Below are 17,753 nucleotides of genomic sequence, written 5' to 3' on the forward strand. Positions count from 1 at the left end.
TCCAGGGAGAGTTCTCAGAACTGCTGAAGGTGGTTGTTTTGGCCAGAACTTGATCCCATTAAGGTCTTTGTGAATTTTCAGTTTTGAGGCCTTCTGCACTGGTTAAAAGGAAAAGGACCGGTATGTGTGCCCCCTCTCCTCTGTGAGTGGGAAAGCCACTCAGGTCACTGCGTAGGAAGGACCCTCACCTCTCTCTATACCCACCTGCAATGGAGTGTGGGTTTTCTTCTTCAGCAAAATCCTTTGAGGTGCAAGGAGAGGAAGGAATGAGAAACACTTCCACTAGAAAGCTGTTAGAGAGAAATAAGTGAAAATGAAATGAGGTTTTAATCTTACTTCTAAGCCATATTATGCATATGTAATGTCTAATCTTTTTGTAAAATGAGCAATAATTTAGATACACTAAAGTCAATATTTAATTACCCATGACTTCAACATAATTTGTCCCTTTGCAAATGTTAAGCTCTTGCTACTCGGAAGAAAAATCCAGTCCGAAGTAAGATTTTGTTTCTAATTCTAGATTTAAATAAAGGTACCCTTTAAACATGGTTTAAATTGTTGAGTTCGTCAATTTATGACTTTGTGTTAAATGAGATAGAAAAAAAATATCCGACACACTGGCTGGCCATGATGTTTGGTGTTCAATAAATGTTAATTCATTATTTTTAACAAAACTGTATAATTAAGCTATAATCTGCAGTAATACAGATTTATTGAGCATTCCAAATTTTTCATTAACTCAAGCCCATGTTTTTCCACTTAGGTGAGCTTAACATGCACAATGGGAACTATTTGAACATGTTCAGTTTTTTAATTATACTGGACCCTCCCTAAAACTCTTACCTTAAGGTTCTGTATTAGAACTAATTCTCCTTTGTGCACTGTAATAACCATATTATCTCAGTCAAGATCTCAGGTTTGCAATTTGTAATTACCTCACCATGTCAAACAGTCAAACAGGTCTTCTTGACTGACAAAACCTATTCAGCTTCTCCAAAGTGGGGATGGTTTAGTGCATGCGCATGCGTAGTAGCCAGCTGTGTGTCATTCATTTTTAAGGAAACTGCTGCAGAGTCTGTTGATTTCTGTAATGGTTTTAACAGCTGTTATCTTTCAGACATTCCCTAGTGAGTGATTAGCATCTTTGGCCATATACAGGAGATCGCTGGCTCTTGGTATAAATTAAATGTAAGTAAACCAAATTATTTTAAATGCAATAGCGCTTTCAAACAAACCCCCTACTTGCTCCTTTGCAAAGTGAAGGATTCTTTCACAAAGCCAATAATCACTTTCTAATGCAAGGGTTTTGCAAATCTGGAATTTAATCCCTCACGTTTGCTTAAATCAGGTAACCCTTCTTTATTTGCTACTCTGAGGGTTGGTCTTTTGGCTTAATTTTAATTGAAAGAATGAAAGAATCAAAACCAGATTGTTCCATCACATTTTGGTTTGGGCAGGGTTGACGGCTAATGTATCATGAGTAATTTGTGCAAATGGAATGGAATGGAAAGTGAGGGGGTGGGCTGGGGGACAGGGGCAGGCGGAAGGGACTGTGACCCGGAGCAGTAAGTTCAAGGTCCTAGCACAGCTGAAGTTTGAATACCTGTGGTTTTCTTTTTAAATTTACCAAGCTCTTTGCAAGATTACATCCTACAAAAACAAACGAACTAAAACCTGATATTCCACAACTGATTTTGTTCACAGAGTGGTAGATGACTCCGGCACAAAGAGATATGGAGGCAGAGCGAGGAAATATCTAAACTGATGTTGTAAAACAAAACCAGGAGATGGAAAAGGACAAAATGAGTTGGGGAAGTATGTTTTTCTAACCTGGAGAGCAGAAAACTAAAAATAAAGACCTCCTTCCTATTAGAAAGGCTGACCTGTGTCCTTTACATTTCTCCTTGGTGCCCCTCACTCACATGCTTCCGTCTGGTGTGGCTGCCATCCAATCCCCCAGGGAGAAAAAGAATCTTGCTTTGTCCCTGCCAGACCTTCCAAGCAAATGTAGTCCTTTGTTTCAGAGCTCTTTCACCTTCACAAAATGCTGATACAGTTTCTACAAATCAGAGGAAATCTGATGGTGGGAGTGGGGCAGGTTTGCAGAAAAGGAATTTTATTTCCTGCAACCACGACAGGATACATTTAAAGTCACCTCCCTTGGGATGAAGACTGATGTGCTGGTGGCCTAGGCCCTGCATGTTTTAAGGGTTCTTTTCTGGGACTCTGTGCCAAGCAATGTAGGAATTAGGGAGTGGGGGGAGGAATTGATCCCACCTCTATGCTCTGCCTAAATTTTTCTCAAGATTTATAGCTGCATGTTCTTCAAGGGAATGGCTTTTCAGGAGGAAACCTCTAATTCTGACCGTTCAGCTCAGTCAGGCTCTTTGAACTTCCCTTTGGGGTTCTCTAAATCCTAAGTGTGCTTTACTTGAAATTGAGCACGAGGGCATTTCAGGAGATCAGTCAAAGATAATAGAAGGGTTCTGAGCTTTTATAGTTTAAAAGAAGCCTGTTTTCAGAAACTGTGAACAAGAGCACTATTATCAGCATTTAATTATTTCTATGAATACATTACAAACTCCTCCATCACTAGAATATAATAACTAAGAACGCCTTTATAATGAAATTTAAATGAATTCCATTCCATGAAAAGACTTTAAAATCAGCCACACAAACAATGACATTTTTTTCCCCTGTTGGCTCCTCAAAACTGTTGCCCCATCAAAACACAAGAGAAATGCTGTTCTCTTCACATACGACGCGTGATATTAACGTAACTTTCATCATAGTGTCAAGTCCCTAGTTATGCAATATACCAGGGCAATTCCAACTACTTCAAGGGTATTGGGAAATGCCCCCCACCCCAGTAAAAAAACCTAATTAAAGTTTAATATACTTCAACTGAAAAGATGGACAGGTGGCATGAAGGAATTTTGGAAGTGGGCGCCTCACTCACCAATTATATAAATGTGTTTGTTCCTTGCCAGCTATCAACAGTGCAAAAGCCTGGGATATACGGGATGCTAGGCTGAGCTTTAAAGGTCAAAAAGTAAGAAAGTAAATAGACATTTAAAATACATCCGCTTTTATCTAAGAGTTAATTGTGCAATTTATGGACCTTTTATTTTTCTTCCTGATGGACCTTGGGCAATGGTTCTTTGGGATCTTCCCAAGATATTGAGTTTGGCAAGAGAGAGGATATGAAAGTCGTGTTCAGTAACTGTTCTGGCTCAGGTAGAAATGTTAAATGGAGATTTTATATATATATATATATATATATATGAAATGTTAAATGGACACATATATATATATATATATCCATGTGTATCCAGTGGCATGGCCATATGATGGAAAAATATACAGCCACTCATTATGATATTTATAGAGTTATGATGTTACCAAAGTGTTTATGGTCATAAACATCAAAGGCAAGATTCCAAATTTTATATATAGTATGAGTCCACATATTTAACATGAATGTAGAGAACAAGACTAAGGGGGGTCAGGTAGGGGTAGGGATTAGGGTTATGGGTGGAATTTGTTTTTATGGCTTTATGTCTTTTCATATTTCCCTAATGAGGATGTATTAGTTTTGTGTTTGTAATTTTAAATGAAGTTTTTAAAGACAAATTCATTTCTATGCCTTTTCTGGGCTCAGTCATTCTTAACTAATCCTCTTATTACTTTTGCAAGGTTAGCCTTAAAGAAGCCCCTTGAGTGTTGGGATAAGTAGAGAGCCCAGAAGACTGTTTAGGGCCAGCCCCGTTTCACAGAGATTGTGAACCAGAGGCTAACTTAGGCAGGGTTTGTCCAGACGCAGCACGTGATACAGTGCATACTTGTATGGCTCTTAAGTGGCTCTTAAAATGATTACTAAGGGTTACCTTTAAAGGGTAAATAAAAGATACTCCTTTTATTTCTCCAAGAAAAACTAGATGGCTTGGAGTCGAGTGAACAACAGCTTCAAAGAGAAACAGGCAGAAAACAGAGGATTGTTCCCAAAGAGACACTTGGTGTTCGTTTCGGTAGAAACTGAACATCAGTAGAGACCTCTTTTTGAGTCGCAGAGCTCAGCCAAAGCTGGGACCAGAATTGAGGGCCCCGCAGAAGCACTGCTCTGCATTCAGGATGAACAGCTCGGCCTGGTGCAGGAGCAGACAAAGAAGAAGGAGTAGGATTTGCCGAAGTAGGGCAGAAATCAGGATGATGGCAGAGGAAAACAGACTCGACTTGTGAGGCTGGACAGAGCTGTCTACGTCATGGCAGGTGAGTCGCTTGAACCAAACCAGACTCTGTTTTATTACCTCTAACCACCTGCCCATGGACAAATTGCACCCTTGTCAATTATCATCTGGAGGAAAATTGCTTCCATCCCCACGCTCGCAAAGACTGGCCTGTGTGTGTGTTGCCAGCATGATGAGGATGCCCTCCCAGGGAGAAAAGGACAGGGAGGATGATAGGCTTTAGGGGCAGAAAGAAGGATTTCAAGTTCTTCAGGAGATCAAAGCGAGAACACAGGGGTCTGTGCTGTTGAAGCGTGCATTTGGACATACCTGCCACAAGCAGCCACGCTAATTGGCATTCCTTATCGCCACTGCCATAGTTCCTTTGAACATTTCGACATTTAAGTTTGTCCCTGTAATTGTATCACTGTATTTTCAGTAATCCTTTTTCTCATATGATCATCTGTCATGGATGCTGTAGGGGGGCAATTTGGCTGGTCTTGTTGACGCTGCCTTACAACATATCCAGAATCCAACCACAAGTCCAAATCTGCTCCCTCCCACCCAGATGGTCCAAGTCATCATCTCCTTTTACCTAGATTATGGTAAAAATCTCCAGATGGATTTACCTCCTTCTCCTCAGGACCCTGAGGCCCCATTATCCACAAAGAAGCCAGAGGCATTTATGTAAAAATCTAAGGCAATCTGCTTAAATCCCAGATGTTCTCCCTGCAGTAACACCAAATCACACCTTGGCTGGGCCTCCGGAAACCTGCATGAATACTTTCATCTGACCCCTCTGATTTCATGTTCTGCCAACTCCCCCACACGTACCAAGCTCGAGTACCTCCAATCTTCTCCCTGTCTCTTGAACTCACCAAGCCTGTCACTGTCTCACGGTCTTCGCACTTGCTTGTTCCTCTGTTTGGAGAACTCTTATCCCCTACTCATTATTTTAGTTTGATTTCAACACAGAGATTTTTAAAAACTACAAGTTTTCAAATACAATTAACATTCATAAATACTACATAAAATTGTCATATTTTTCTAGGCAAAGTGACCACAGTATTTTGCAACCATGTCAAAGTCTGCAGGAGTGAACAATGATGTTGGGCTCCTGCCTGGGGAAACACAGCAGACTGCCACCACCCACGCACCCCCAGAGGCCTCTCTGGTGACATCTCCTTGGTAACTTTCCAAAGTCCAGATTCTGGACTTGACTTTTTTCTCTACTCTTTATGTGGCTTTTCTTCCTGCCGTTAAGACTCAGCACAAATGTCCCTTCCCAAAGAAGCCTTCTCAACCGAGTTGACGCTCTTCCCATCACTTTGTCTATCTCCCTGTGACATTTTACTCACAGCACTTAACACAATGTGAAGTGGCCATACTTAGTTTTAGTTTTTGTATGAGTTTTGATGAGTTGTCGTCATATTAAAGTACCATAAACTGGGTGGCTTAAACAACAGAAAAACATTTTTTCAGTTTTATTGGGATTTAATGGGCACATAGCAATGTGTAAGTTGAAGGTGTACCACATAATGATTAGACTTGCGTATATCGTCAACAGAAATTAATTTTTCACAGTTCTGGAAGCTGGAAGTCCAAAATTGAGGTTTGGGCAGGTTGGTTTCTTCCGAGGCCTCTCTCCTTGGCTTGCAGATGGCTGCATCTTGCTGCCTCCTGACGTGGTCGTCCCACTATGCACGCATCTGTACTGTCTCTCTGTGTGTCCTAATTTCTCTTCTCGGAAGGTCACCAGTCAGATGGCAATAGGCCCCACTCTAATGGCTTCATTTATTTTTTTTAATCATTTATTTATTTATTTATTATTTTTTTAAAGATTTTTTTATTGGGGAATTGGGGGGATGGGAACAGTGCTGGGGAATTGGGGGAAGGGGAACAGACAAGTTGCTGTCCTTTTGTTCTTCAGTCTAGTTGTGGAGGACGTTGCTTCACTGGCCCATGTTGGCACCATCATTGCTCTCTTCCCAGGTGAGGCACATCAGTTGCCAGCTTCAGGACAGCCGCTCACTGCGGCTGCTGGCCGCTCACGCTGGCTGCTGGCTACACACGGTAGCCCATGGCAACCCACTGCCACAGGGGCTGCAGCCCACGCCGTCACCAGCGACTCACAGCAGCCCAGCTCCAGGCTGAGCTGTTGTTCAGCATCTTAGCTGTGGAAGGCAGTGTCACTGGCCCTCAAATGTGGGATCCAAACCGGGGCCCTCTGGCATCCCAAGCCAGTTCTTAACCATCGCGCCACTAGGCTGGCCCTAATGGCTTCATTTTTAATGTAATTACCCTATCTCTAAATACAGCTACGTTCTGAGGTAATGGAGGTTAGAACTTCAACATACGAATTTTGAGAGGAACACAATTCAACCCTTAACAATTTTATTTGCTTTTTTTGCTCACCTGTTGTTTTTTTTTGTCTCCCCACACTAGAGTTTCATTATCACAAGAGCAGGAATTTGTCTTTTGTTTACAACTGTAGCCCGGATACTAGCACCATGTCATTTCATGGGAAGTGCTAAGGGTTTGTACTAAAGCAATGAACCGTCAGTGGTTTTGCATAATTTTTATTACCGTTTCCTAATGTATTCCATTTTTCTGAAAGATTTGTATCTCCTAAACTGCATTTATTACGTTTTTATTAATAGATTCTTCCATGAGATAATCAATGCCTTCAAGTCCAAATCCACAAACTCTGACATTTGAGTCCCCTGAGCAGCTTATCAGTCATAAATATCCAATTTTCTATTAACCTTTTTAAAGTGTTGAAAGTATCTTGAGGATTCCTGCCTCCCCTGCCCCATCGCCATCTTTTCAGATCTCTGGCATGAAGAAACCCAAGCTGGAAACCTCCCAGGTTAACCCTGAAGGGTTTTGCCACTCCAAGTTTCTCTGATTCTATGGGGCACTAGTATATGTCGGCTGATCAAAATCTCAAAATGTCACCCTCCACCCAGGCCTGAGTTTCCCTTTACTTGACTGTGTGGGTCAGGTGAATTCCAGACCCACCGCCAGTCAGGTTAGCTGAGCTGAAAGCAAAGGCAGAAAGGAGACCTCCCGCTTTAGCTAAAGCATCCATGCTGTGAAAAATGATCTGTGCCAAAAGTGGTAGGTCCCAACCCTTGATATGAAAGCTTTGTCATATCTTGCAGTCAGCAAGAAGTTTTTACAAGAATGAAAATAGACTCGTCTGTGGTATTATAAATAAAGGATGAATAGGGAGCTAGACCAAAGGCACATCAACCCACTAAAGCAGGGAGGGGGGAGGGGACGGGGACACCAGACCTCGGTTCCGAGAACCACAGCACACCCCTGAGAATGGAGAAACTGATGGTCGATAATAAGGATTTAAAGTTGACATTTAGCTTTGTAAGAATCATTGTTCATCTATTTTCCTTGTAATCTTGAGACTTCACACATTTGATTTACTACAGGGACTAGGACAAAATAGCATGTGTCCTTGTGAAAAGAACATACATGATTGCAAATATAATTGGAGTTTGAATACAGTATTTGGGGAAAAAAAATCACCTCCAATGACAACAAAACCCTCCCCAAAGTAGTTTTAAAACTGTTATTCAGTATGTTCCAAAGGACTCATCTTATTCACAGTACACTGGTCTGTTAATTTAATGACCATACAGTATAAGCCCCAAAAGGCCACCAGGTTGCAGGCGGGGGGAGTGTAAAGCACACTGAAGCTTCCAATAGCATCACCCTTTGCCTTGTTCAAGGTTCTACCTGAAAGAAAACTTGAATTTGAAATTTGAGAAGCACATCTTTAGGGCACTTTAAAAACGTGAGCGGGCCGGCCGAGTGGCGCGATGGTTAAGAACTCGCTTGGGATGCCAGAGGGCCCCGGTTCGGATCCCACATATGAGGGCCAGTGACACTGCCCTCCACAGCTAAGATGCTGAACAACAGCTCAACCTGGAGCTGGGCTGCTGTGAGTAGCCGGCGACGGCGTAGGCTGCACTCCCTGTGGCAGTGGGTTGCCATGGGCTACCGTATGTAGCCAGCAGCCAGCGTGAGCGGCCAGCAGCCGCAGTGAGCGGCCGTCCAGAAGCTGGTGACTGATCTGCCTCGCCAGAGAAGAGCGCAATGATGGTGCCAACTTGGGCCAGTGAAGCAACATCCTCCACAACTAGACTGAAGAACAAAAGGACAGCAACTTGTCTGTTCCCTTTTCCCCAATTCCCCAATAAAAATCTTTAAAAAACAAAAACAAAAAAAAAAACGTGAGCTGAGCGGGCCGGCCGAGTGGCGCGATGGTTAAGAACTCGCTTGGGATGCCAGAGGGCCCCGGTTCGGATCCCACATATGAGGGCCAGTGACACTGCCCTCCACAGCTAAGATGCTGAACAACAGCTCAACCTGGAGCTGGGCTGCTGTGAGTAGCCGGCGACGGCGTAGGCTGCACTCCCTGTGGCAGTGGGTTGCCATGGGCTACCGTGTGCAGCCAGCAGCCAGCGTGAGTGGCCTGTCACGTCCAGCGTGGCAAGGGCATACAGGTTTCTCTTAAGGGGCGACGCAGATTGAATAAGAGCAAGAGACAAAAGTAAGATTAAGAGCGAGACCAAGGGACTCAGCCAGAGAAGACTGAGTGAGCCCCGAATCGGGTCAGGGCATGGCTTTTATTGAGAAATTTGAAAAGAAGTGAAACTGTTTCATTGCTGTCAATCAATTTGTAACCTGTGACTTATGTGTGCCTTAAGACCTTTTCCATTAGCATTCCCTTTGTGTTCCAACACATCCTGTGCCTTCACACTTCCTCCACATAGCCCCAAGACACTGTTACTGTGTCCTCCCAGGGGAGATAACTATTATCATTCCAATAGGTCCCAGTCACCTGAGACACTCCCCGAGAGAGCTTTACAGATATCATTCCATCCGGCCTCAGTTTTCCAAGACACTCTCTCGACTAATGGGTCAGAGGCTAGTGTAGGGGGGTGGTAACGGAATTGGCTATAATGCAACAGTGGCCGTCCAGAAGCCAGCGACTGATCTGCCTCACCTGGGAAGAGCGTAATGATGGTGCCAACTTGGGCCAGTGAAGCAATGTCCTCCACTACTAGACTGAAGAACAAAAGGACAGCAACTTGTCTGTTCCCTTTTCCCCAATTCCCCAATAAAAATCTTTAAAAAAAAACGAAAACAAAACATGAGCATTGGGGCCACTTGTTTATGTCTTCACAGGATGGATGGAGCTTGCAAGAAAAAGAAGGGTAAAAAGTCACAAGATCTGTTGAGGCCCTCAAGCACTTTATAGCATCTGGAGGTGTGTTTAAGCTTGCCATCATTTAATGCTGATAAATGTTAGAGGTGTGATTCGCTTTTAAATAAGTGATAAAATTTGATTTTTATTCCTTTTACTATTTCATGATGCAGAGCTAGCTGTAATCATATTTGCACAGAAAGTAGGAATACCCTTCCAGGAATAAGACAAACCCAAGAGAAGATTTGATGGATAAATTACATCTTTAAAAGAAAGTAAACTCAAAGTCAGCATTTTATTAAGCCAATAACTCACTTCGGGGTCACTCAAGCTACTTGTGTGTGTTTTTGCTGTTTATGGAAGAAAAGTGTGTATGCATGAGCTAAGGAGAGTGAAGCTGACATTCCTCTAAGCTCTTAAGTCTGCATTAGTGAGTTGGTGCAAACTGTCACCTGGTACTTTGTCTAATTGTTCCCTGCCCTTCTCCTTAATTCTTCTCAGAATTCTACAGACCTGAGTAAGAACTCCAGTGACCTTGAGGGAGTTATCTAACTTCTGAGCTCTATTCTTCATCTACAAAAGTGGGCATAGCTCTGTGACCTCATGGGGTTGTCAGAAAGATTGCAGAAAGTATATGAAGCCCCATAGCATGCCTGACACATGGAGGTTCACCTGGGGAGCACCATGCCATCCAGGTGCCCTTTGCTAAGTGTCCTTTGGCTTCTATTCTCCTGTCTTTTCCGTCTCTTGTCCTCTCCTTCTATGTCCTTTAAAAAGCAGATATGTGGAAGAGTCCAGAAAGGTGTTTTTTTGGGTGGAGTGGGGGAAAATATTCAACATTTTTTTGTTTTTGCTTTTTTCCCCTTCTGCTACCTGATTAAAGCCCCATGTAATCTGAAAACCTGCAAGTAAAAGAGTTTCATAAATTCATTCATGTCCATGACTTTGTAATTGCTGTAATTCCCCTTGGGCAAGTTAACTAAACAGCCCAGAAATAATTTACCAATGGTTGACTTGAGAGCTAGGAGATGGAGAGGGTCAAGGACACTTGCCCTGAGCTCCTGAGCAGAGAAGCAGAGCTTCCCAAGGGAGTCGCCGCTATCCTGGGCCGGCCTCTCACCTGGGGCATCCACGTTCATTGCCCCTGTTTTTCTGCTCACTTAGTCTTTGGCACACTCTGGGTGTACTGCTTCTGTTTCTCAGTCCTCTTCTGTTTATATTTGATTTGTATTCTATGCAGCACATTGACGTTATTTGGGATGAAGTGTGCTCTGAGCCCCCCAGGGTTTAGGGAAAAGAAAACTTTGCTAAAAAGGTCATGAATAATGGGGATTCTCAAAAATAATAGAAAATCCTGGGGTTTACCATTTAAACCTTCAGACTACCATCATGTACACCAAGTACATCTTTGTTCAATTTGCTGCCGTGTTGTAAAGGACTTAAAAAAATAAAGTATTTTAGGGAAATCCCTCATGTTTGATTTTCTATGAGTAGGAAAGAATCTTCTCTTTTTTTGTCAATTTTTAAGCTGGTTTAGAACCCACGTGTGTTTTAATTTTCCTGCTCAGCCTGAGTGTTTGTGATTTCATTCTGTTTAAAGATGGAGGGCAAGACACAAATTCCACTAAGCAGGATTGTGAAATGTGCTCCTGGGGCTTTAACAGATGTAACGTATTACTGTGTTACTTTCTCTTCCATGGGGTCTTGCTCTCACTGCAGTACTTATGCTCCTACTTTTAATGTCACTTGGGCATAAGATCAGGGATGGAAAAGTGACCAAGGAGAAAAGAACAGTAGGAAGCATACAGAGGAACATTTTATAAAAACCTAGACACAAAGACAAAATAGAAAATTCCTGCCCGTATCCCCATAGAATTTGGAAACTGTCACAACTGGCTGTACCCAGGAACCACAGGCATCTTTGTTTGCAAGTCAGAAACACAGGAACACCTCACTGACTATTTTCCTGGTTTACCCAAGACAATTTGAGGAATCTTGTAAAGCAATATTTTCCCAACACACAGAGACTAGGAGAATCCTAAAAGATGCAAAGCCCAGCTATTGAGCCTTCCTAGCTTCTTCATGTCAACAATCCAACTCACAGCATTTATTGAGCACCTACTACGTTTTGGACTCTAATGGCATATCAGGTAAAGTTAGGATTTTAGACTTTTATGCATGATACTTCCTTTAAGTGAGAAGTACCTAGAACATTCACTTGGCTGGCTCCCTCTTTTCATTCAGGTCTCAGCTCAAATGCCATCTTTTCCAAGACCTTCTCTGACCACGCACCCTGGAGCTGCCTTTAGACCCCTGCCCCTGTCCTCTTTATTTCATTACCCCCTTTTTATATTTTTCTTTAAAGATTTATGACTATCTAAAATGATCTTGTACATTCATTTGTTTATTTTGCTGAGTTTACTAGCTGTGTCCCCAACAAATTTATAAGCTGCATGAGAGCTGGGTCTTTCCTGCCTTATCCGTGCACTCACCAGGTGCCTGACACACAGTGCGCAAATAAAGGCAAAAGCAGGGTACATATCTACCCAGGCATATCATTCAAGGGATGCCACATGGCCATGGCAGTGTCTTCCCGTGGTCCTTCTGAGGCTGAGACTTTGATGGAGGTTTGGGCAGGGTCATGGGCTACTTCTAGGAGGGCACGGCATTTCCAAGGATGAATAGCACTTAGCCAGCCAGGAGATAACTCAAGAAAAAGGTACACCAGGCAGAAGGAACAGCTTGTGCAAAGGCACGGAGGCAAGAAAGAACTTATCAAATTCTGAGATTTGCAAGTTTTTTGGTATAACTTCAAAGCAGGCATTTAAGGGTGAAAACAGGTTAAAAAAAATAAGTGTGTGAGAGAGAAAGCACAGGCCAAATACTGAGGGAGAGAAACAAAAGTATCTGGGATGTGACTGAGAGATTTTTAAGCAAAGAGCCCACAAATATAAGGGTGAAGACCAATCAGTGGCTTCTGAGTGGGTCAGACCTGGGTCCAAGCCCCAGTTCCACTACTTACAAGCTATGTGACCTGCTGCTGGTGCCGTCTCTACAACAGGCATAAAACAGCACCCGCCTCACACATTTTTCGTGATGTAAAGCTATTGTGCCCTGTGCTAGACAGATAATAATGTGCAATTGCTTTTAGCTTTGATGATGATTATTGGGGATGACATGATTAATTTACACATTTTAGAAAGAGCTTTCTAGAATCAGTGCAGAACAGATGTGATAAGCTTTTAGATTTCATGACCTGAAAAACATGTTTTAAAATTTATTGAATTATAGCTGATGCATAATAAACTGCACATTTTAAAGTATACAGTATGATAAAAATGTTTTTAAGAATATTTGGAGACCAACATAGGAATGGTCATTTGTAAAAATTAACGATGATGATGATGATGATGGTGACCCATTATCAACCATTACAAAATAAATTATTTTAACACCAAAAAAGTAGGAGGAAAATTCTCTCCAAGCAAAGAGAGAATGTTTAAATTGGGGGGAAAATCACTTTGTGAAAAACTCAATGCATTATTTTCAACATTTCTTTACAAATGAACTCCATCATGAATTGGTGTGTTGGAAGCTCTGCTAGTCAGACTTTATTAGCGGGTACGAGCCTGGGTTGGGGGAGGCTACCTGGGTGGCAGTTGGTTCCAGGAAGAACTTGTGAAGAGATGAACTAAAGTTGTGGGAATGGGGACAGAAATGTGGGTGATGAATTTAAGAAACCCCAAGAGGGTAGAATCAGTAGGACTTGGATGTTGGGGTGAGTGATGGGAAAAAGTCAAGTATGGACCATGGGAAGAAGGAGGTACCACACAGGAGGGGGAGGAGGTTTTCTGGACAAACAGGTGATGCTTTGTTTGTAACATGTTAACTTTGGAGTTGCTGTGGGACATCCCAGCAGAGGAGTCTGATAGGACAGTTGGGATGCATAGATCTGGGGCCCAGGAGAGCAGCCTATACTTGAGATACAAAATTGGACATCATCAGCTCAGTGAGATAGTTGAAGCCACTGGAGTAGAGGGTGTGCAAAGTGGGGAAGAGAGGGGAGTGGGGAGGGGGCGGAGAAGAGCCACTGGTGTTTTTTAAGGCCCCCCAGGGAATTTTAACGAGGGTCTACGACAGAGGAGCACTGTAGGGGGAGCAGGTAAGATACTAAACTTTGATAGGAATACCTCATGTTTGTAGAAGGTGTTAGAGGTTATACAGTTCTTTGGCATATATTTTCTTATTGAATATTTGCCATCATCTTCTGAGGTAAGAAGTATACCCAGGTAAGGAAACAGGCCAACATCAACATTTAAGGATCAGGTACAGTACAGAAATTAGTGAAGAAGATGGAAAGGGAACAAAGAGATAGAAAATCTGGAGAAGGTGGTATTGTAGAAAACTATCATCTTTAAAAAGATAATGATAGTGAGCATCTATAGAGTGCCTTGTATTGATCAGGCATTGTGCTAGGAGCTTTACAAACTTGATTTCATTTGGCCCTGATGACAACCCTATGAAAAGATACTATGATTAACTATATTTTATGGTTGAGAGGCTCCCAATTTACACAGATTAAGTAAACTTGCTCACAATGCTATGAGTGGTACAGTTGGAATCCAATCCCACGAGGTCTGACTCCAGACCCATCCAAGAACAAAGGAGTGGCCGGCAGCGCCAAGGACTCTGAGAACTGATTGTTCAGAGATGACCGGGCCTGACATGTGTTTATGGAATTTGGAATTTGGCAGTGAAAAATCTTAGCTGGAGAATCTGGGTCAAGTGTGAGGGACAGCAAGAAGGATGCATGCCACGATAAAGTGGACAGGGCTGCCATGGGTGGTCTGGATAGGTATGTGTCACACAACTCCGGGAGGCACCCTTTGCCTCTGGTATGACAGGGGTCATTCCTGGAGTTGTGAGGCGCACCTGCACAGCCTCTGAGAGAGGCTGAGATGGAGCATATAGGACATGCTCCCACACACTTTTAAGACACTGATGTTAAGGTAGGAACAAGAATGGGTAGGAGTTAGAGAAAAGCATTGAGAAATGAGAGAGCCTGTTTTGTTTTTGTTTTGTTTTGTTTTTCGGTATGGGAGAGAGTTGAGCATATTTGCATGGGGAGGAGAAGCTTGCCTGCTGTAGTCCCAACTTCCCTGTAGAATTATTTACAGTGCCTCTTTTCCTTTAACTTTTCCTGGTTGGGAAAACATATTATATGGTCACCTTTGGTAGAAGAACTTTGGGACAGGGAGAGGCAGAAAGTGTAAGAGAGAGAAGGAGCGTTGTTTGTTGGAACAGGTTCTGGAGATGGGAGTGGTTCCTGGACAGGAAGAGAGCTGAGTCTTGGAAGCAGGGGTGTAGGACTCCCCCTGAAGCAGTAGGGTGAAGAGGTGAGAGTATCTGTGGATGTTAACTAGTTAGGGGCTGGATATAAATTTGTGAGAGTTCTTACTTGACTCCTTTTCTCTGTGAAGAAAGAGGACATGAGGTCATAGTTTAAGGTTCAAATTCCACGCTCAATTGGCTTTACTCGGTTAGCCACGAGGCTAACAACCTTTCCATGAATTCAACAACCTTTCCATAAATGTGGTTCCATTGGTCTCTATAAAAAAAGGCAGACAGTGTGGACAGATCCGAGCTGAGTGTGAACAAATAGCTGAGAAAAGTTGTATGTTATTTTACTACCACATGTGAAAATGTTAGCATAGCAGGAAAACAGAGTGAGACAAATCTATATGACTAACACTAGAAGCGTCCATCGCTGTATCACATCTCATTATGGTAACTGTAATAGGATTAGTATTGACAGCTTATTATGTACTAGAAAGAGTTGTTTTAACTTTATATATTTTAATGTAGTATTCTTAGAGTATGCACTTTTCTGCTTTTATGATGAGAAAAAAGTGATAATTCTACTTTTTTTGTAGATGAGAAAATGGAATAATTCACCCAGGTTTACACTCTAGTAAATGGCAGAGCCAGGATTTAAATCCAGGGCCCACACTCATAACCAATATGTTATTTCTCTCTCTCTCTCTCTCTCTCTCTCTCTCTCTCTCTCTCTCTCTCTCTCTCACTATAATCTGTTGATTTAAGTTCATTTCAGGCCTTCTTTTTCATCTGTGGCATTAAGTCAAAGGTTATCATTATGATAAATTAATCTCATCTGCATCCCCCCAAAATCTGATATGAAAGCTCCTGGCATGGCAGACTAGACGCCCAGGGCAGTCTGTTCTCTTGCTGCTGCTACCCCTGAAACATTGGGCGGGCTCCCCTGTGAAGTCTCTAATGGGCATGCTAGAGGAGTCATGTGCTAACTGAATCGCTCAGTTTAGGAAATACAGTTGTGAAATTCAGCCATATGGGCAATTGCCCAGTAAGACCTAGCTCAAGAATTGAATCAGCAGTGACAGAGGTCATTTTCCAACTGTGGCGACCTCCTGTCACTGTGACGCATTGCTAGCCTTCAACAGCAAACACAAGGCTTTTAACAACCTCTCCTTGATTCTTTATTCTGCTCTTTTAAATGTTAATATAATGTGCAACATGTTTATTGATAGACAGTGCCACTATCTCCCTTGGTGAACAGAAAAACACAATTTGAACAGTGTAGGATAATTATGGATCATTCAATCAATCATTCAATCAAAAGAGAAGTGTTAAAAATGACTATAATGGAGGTTATTGAGGTAGAAGAAACAGAATTTAAAGCTCATGCCACAAGATCAGTATTAAGGAGAGTTCTTTTCCCTCCACTGATGGGAATATAGTGCTTATATATAATTTTTTAATTTAATTGGATTGAATTTTATTACTTTTGACATTCAAAATAATTTTTTTCATTGAATAACCCTATGATGGCAGGTTGATTTCTATGACAATGAAAACCAAGAATACTGATGCTCTTTTAGGATGCCAGTTTGATAATATATTTTATACTTATCTGGGATATTTGTCATGACAACACAAAATTGAATAATAATTCAATCACATATTGCCACTAGGAACCAGTCTGTCTTTTTGTTTCTTGGAATATCTTAGAGGAAACTCATTCTCACGTACATTTGAAAATTACAGAGAAAATGTAACTTTTTCTCAAGAAGTTTCTATTTCCTCATTTGTTCAAAAAATGGATATGATATCATCCCTAAGTTTTCTTCCAGCTTGAGCATTGGCTAATTCAATAGTGTGGATAAAAGTGGGATCAGGTCAGGGAGAAAGGTATTGTGGGACATCAGCAGGAGACAAACACGAGCATTACTTTTCTGGTGGCCTATGAAGTTAGACTGTGCAACTCACATTGTTGAATGTTTACAAAACTTTGCTGAAATCGTGTTACCAATTAAAAAACATAACTCCCATTTTTTCAAAAGAGAACTCCAGCCTTCACACAAAAATTGTTTTCCTTTCTGTTGGCATATTCTCTTAGTCATGGGAGAGCAACTGAGCTAAGCCTCAAACATCATTTCTGTGTTAATGAGCCACACCTCTAGGTCTAAAGATAACATTAAAAGGTAATCCCTGATTTTACAGAATCACAGACCTGGGAAGAGAATTTAAAATGCTCATCTCTTTTTTTTTTTAAAGATTTTTTTTTTAAAGATTTTTTTTTTAATTGGGGAATTGGGGGATGGGAACAGTGCTGGGGAATTGGGGGAGGGGGAACAGACAAGTTGCTGTCGTTTTGTTCTTCAATCTAGTTGTGGAGGATGTTGCTTCACTGGCCCAAGTTGGCACCATCATTGCGCTCTTCCCCGGTGAGGCAGATCAGTCGCCGGCTTCTGGACGGCCGCTCACTGCGGCTGCTGGCCGCTCACGCTGGCTGCTGGCCGCTCACGGCAGCCCATGGCAACCCACTGCCACCGGGACTGCAGCCTATGCCATCGCTGGCGACTCAACAGCAGCCCAGCTCCAGGTTGAGCTGTTGTTCAGCATCTTAGCTGTGGAGGGCAGTGTCACTGGCCCTCATATGTGGGATCCGAACCGGGGCCCTCTGGCGTCCCAAGCGAGTTCTTAACCATCGCGCCACTCGGCCGGCCCTAAAATGCTCATCTCTTCAATGTACTTTTTGACAAGGTTTCTTGGGTGTTATTCATTCACTATGCTATTCATTCACTGGGGATACAAAGGCCCTTAAAACTCCAGGGTCATGACAGTGAGCCTAGAGTCCAAGAACAAACTCCCAAATGAGTGGTCTTCTAGGGGAACCAGCGGGAGAATGAGGAAGGGCTGCTGTTGTGCTTGCACTGCCAGCATTTTGGGCCCATGCCCAGGGGGAGCGAGCACGTACCCCC

The sequence above is a fragment of the Hipposideros armiger genome, unplaced genomic scaffold (assembly GCF_001890085.2).
Source record: "Hipposideros armiger isolate ML-2016 unplaced genomic scaffold, ASM189008v1 scaffold_467, whole genome shotgun sequence".
Lineage (NCBI taxonomy): Eukaryota > Metazoa > Chordata > Mammalia > Chiroptera > Hipposideridae > Hipposideros > Hipposideros armiger.